The sequence below is a fragment of the Myotis brandtii genome, unplaced genomic scaffold (genome assembly GCF_000412655.1).
Source record: "Myotis brandtii unplaced genomic scaffold, ASM41265v1 scaffold1423, whole genome shotgun sequence".
Lineage (NCBI taxonomy): Eukaryota > Metazoa > Chordata > Mammalia > Chiroptera > Vespertilionidae > Myotis > Myotis brandtii.
This window is the reverse complement of record NW_005355087.1, coordinates 1110085-1114559: the sequence shown is the minus strand read 5'-3', so window position 1 is coordinate 1114559 and position 4475 is coordinate 1110085. Positions and strand designations below refer to the sequence as shown.

The 4475-nt window shown below is 43.6% G+C and overlaps 1 protein-coding gene across 1 annotated transcript in view; it reads right to left on the bottom strand.

Annotated features, from left to right (window-relative positions):
- The window catches only part of PLD1 (phospholipase D1, phosphatidylcholine-specific), a 220151-nt gene that overhangs the window by 214984 nt on the left and 692 nt on the right, over positions 1-4475 (bottom strand). The window lies entirely within an intron of this gene.

Genomic DNA, 4475 nt, shown 5'->3' with positions numbered 1-4475 from the left:
TAAAAATGGAACTCCCATTTGACCCAGTGATCCCACTTCTAGGAATATATCCCAAGAAACCAGAAACACCAATCAGAAAGGATATATGCACCCCTATGTTCATAGCAGCACAATTTACCATAGCTAAGATTTGGAAACAGCCTAAGTGCCCATCAGCAGATGAGTGGATTAAGAAACTGTGGTACATCTACATGATGGAATACTATGCTGCTGTAAAAAAGAAAGACCTCCTACCATTTGCAGCAGCATGGATGGACCTGGAGAGCATTATGCTTAGTCAGAGAAAGATAAATATCACAAGATCTCACTCATTTGTGGAATATAATGAACAACATAAACTGGTGAACAAAAATAGACCCAGAGACAGAGAAGCATCGAACAGACCATTAAACTTCAGTGGGAAGGCAGCGGGGGTGGGTGGCGAGGGGAGGGTAAAAGATCAACCAAAGGACTTATATGCATGCACATAAGTATAACCAATGGACACAGACACTAGGGGTGAGGGCATTTGCTGGGAGGTGGGGGTGGCCGGGGAGAGGTCAATGGGGGAAAAAGGAGACATATGTAATACTATATGTAATACTTTAAATAATAAAGAATTTTTTAAAAAGTAACACACCAAAACTTGTATAAAGACCTGACAGAGGTTTTAGCACCCTGATTTTTCCTTCTGTTGCTCCCTCTTTGACTCCTGCTCTCTCTGCAATTGTGTCTCCCTCCCTTTCCACTGTTTTCCTTTCCCAGTGTTTATTCCTTATTCCCTTTCCCCCAAATGTATGGCCTGTGAAAGCCTACTTTGAACAAAATCACTGTTGAATCCTGAACTTTGATTTTCTTGTTCTTGATATAAAGTTTGTCAGTTTATGCCCTTAGAAGTCTCTCTTTCTCTCAACAAAAGAACCGACTAAAGGAAATTATTTTTATTTTCCTGTTGCTCTTGGCTGATTTTCTTGTGTGCATCAGAGACTTTTAAAACGTTCCCAACTCTAGATCCAAGAAGCTCAAAAAATGATTGAGGCCAAAATAAAATATTCCCCTCTTTCAAAGGGGAGCGCAGGATCACAGGCCTCACCAACTACTGGGGAAGGAATCCGGGATTCTGGAGCCCTAACCAGCAAGACTTCCATGGTCACCACAAGCTGCTGCTCTGTCTGCCCCTGACATCACCGAGGCCCTTAGCTAGCAGGTTAGCTCCAGGATGGTCATAATGATTGGCAAATACCATTGCACTCCCAGATACACATCCGGGCCTCCTCAGACCCGCCCAGGACCCCTGCCCCAACCTACTCACAATCAAGAGTAAAGGCTTGGCCCACTAGAGGGTTGCCAGCACCCTGCCATAACACTCTCAACCCAGGACATAACCACACTCCACCTTAATTTCCTCTTCCGAAAAATAAGGGAGTTCAACTGATTGTCTATGTTACACTCCGACTGCAATGATATCAAATCATTGATCCCTAAGGATAAGGACAAGATAGGAATATAGCAATCTGGAAAAAAAGTTTATTTGTTAGAAGGGTGGAGTCTCAGGTTTCATTTTTCTGGTGATAGACGTCTCAAAATTCTGGATTCAGGCTTCCAAAAAAAAAAAAAGGTTTATTTGTTAGAAGGGTGGAATCTCAGGTTTCATTTTTCTGGTGAAAAATGACGTCCATAGATGTCTCAAAATTCTGGATTCAGTCTTCTATTTGTTAGAAGGGTGGAGTCTCAGGTTTCATTTTTCTGGTGATAGACGTCTCAAAATTCTGGATTCAGGCTTCCTGGAATGGCCTTATGATCTCACTGTGCCTCGATTACCTCATCTATAAAATGGGATGATCACATTTACTTTCAAAACAACCTTGTGTTCAATGTGCTCATGTTGTAAAATGCTTGGCGTAGTGTCAACACAGTAAACACCGTATAAGTGTTGATTAAATAAGCAAATCATTTTATTCTGTAGCTGCAATGTTTGTAGCATAAATTCAAAAATTTAAGAAACGTTCACAACAGAAGGGAAAAAAAGAACTGTGACGCTATGAAACTTGTATATCACATGCACTGTTGTTTAATAACCCAGCACTAAAACATCTGGGGTCCAGACTCCACAGTGCACTGTGAATTTAGGGAAACTAACACATTGTAATGCATTCCCACTGCAACATAAGATAACAATTTGCATGATTCCTTTTCTAATCAGAAATGCCACAGTTGCTCATGGGAAACTTAGGTTAGGAGTTTCTCATTTTAACCCTGCAACTACATTGAACCACGCCCGGCAGGAGAATACATTTTATTTTGTGGCGCCAAGACTTAAAGGATTGTAAACTTAAAACCAGGCCTAGCGCAGCTGCACTTCTTTAGTGAAAACAATGACCCAGACTAAAGGGAAGCTTAAAGGGCCATATCTTACATGCTGAGTCCCCCTGCGTGAATCCTCAGTAAACACCTAGAATGGAGAGGACATTGCTACACCCACCTGCTAGCTGGATCAAAACTGCTTTTGCTTACTAAATGGGTGCCACAACCTGAACTCACGCATAATTCAGACAGGTTGCTACTGCACTGCTAAAGGAGACAAAGTATTCCAGTTTTCCATTAGATATTAAAGGGAGAAAACTATCAAAACCCCCTTACCTGTTTCTCCCTCTGGAGAGCTAACCCTCACCATACCTTTACATACAAATTGAAAGAGTTCACAAGCTTATTTTAGAATAATAATGTATTAGAACTTCCCGAATGGAGATAAGCGTCACTAAACACAGTCTAGTGATGGTGTTTCACCTTCCTCTTTAAAAGTGCATTTCAGCTTTGGGAAGAGATGCGGACCTTGCTTAGTGAGAAAACTAAAGCCTGCAATGCAATCATTACCATTAAAATGTTATTAAAACCCAACAAGAACATTTTTAAAAATACATTTTTTATTGATTTCAGAGAGGAAGGGAGAGGGAGAGAGAAAGAGGAACATCAATGATGAGAGAGCATCATTGATCGACTGCCTCCTGCATACCCCCTACTGGGGATTGAGCCCAAAACCCCAGGGCATAGAATGGAATCTAATGGTGACCTCCTGGTTCATAGGTCTACACTCAACCACTGAGTCACACTGGCCGGCCTGACAAGAAATTATATGAAAGAATGGCGGTGATGTCCGCAAAACCATGGGAAGGCACTTAATGCTGCTGAATTATATGCTTAAAAAAGATTAAGATGGCAAATTTTATGTGTATTTTACCACAATGAAAACAAAGTAACTTTTTAAAAAACCTGTAAGAGTGAAAGATGAATGGATTTTATAACAAACAATTTTTTATTAAGAAACACACACACAGCCTTGTCTGATGTGGCTGAGGTGGTGGAGTGTCTCACATTCACCTGCAGGTCAGCAGGTTCCATTCACTATCAGGGCACATGCCTGGGTTTCAGGTTTCCGGCTCGATCCTCAGTAGGGGGCGTGCAGGAGGCAGCTGATAGATGTTTCTCTCTCTCTCTCAAATCAATAAAAACATATATATATGAAAAGAAACACACACTTAGTCAACTTCCAAGCAGCACAGTCCCCACCAAACCTAAATGAGCACCATGGTTCATACATATTCTGACACCAGAAACAAATATGGGAAATATTTGTCCCTGGTGTCCCTTAACTACTCACACTTTTTGTATGGATTGTGAATTATACTAGGTCCTGAGAAGACCAATTGGGAGCTCAAACAACGAATTAAAAGGTTCCCAAACAACACTTGAGTTTGTACTAAGGCTGAGTCCAAACTCAAGCTAAAAGCCTGTGTACAAATTCACTTGTATGTATGTGACAAAACATTGACTCCTTAAAGAGATCCTGATTCAGAGAGGCAGTGTGTAAATATGGGGTCTGTTAACCATGCATGCTTTCCCCTCTTTATTCTTCAGGCTCTCATTGCACACCATGAACTAGCCCGTTTCACAAAGCACGGAGGTCTCCCGGAGGCCTGCGAAGGCCCACAGAGGGTTATCTAAACCGAAATTGGCAGGCCTGGCAGATAAGGTTAACGGAACTCGCCACTCTGGGGAAAGACGTAGGAGGGATCAAATGCAGAAACCCTGATGGTCCTTACGAATGGACTTGCATTTAGCACTTCAGAGAGGAAGGAAAGGCGGCAACGACCCGAGATTAAGAGAAGGCGCAAATAAACATAGGCGTGGCGGCAGCCCTGGAACGATTCTACAAGGCCAGTTCTGGAGGGCGTTACGAAATCCCGTCAAAACTTGGAGCCCCGCGCTCCCGCAGCTGAGACCGGGATCGCAAATAACTTTGAGTTGGAGCGAGAAAAACGGGCCCCGCTCCAGGCCCCCGTGTCCCCTGTCCCGTGCTCCGCCTCGGCGTCATCACCTCCTGGCGCCACGGCGAGCAGCTGGGTGGCCGCACGCCCAGGACTGTGTGTCTTGCAGGCTGGGCTCTCAGCCTGGGGACGCAGCACTTCCCGGCGCGCCCGCCACCCCTGTCACCCCAC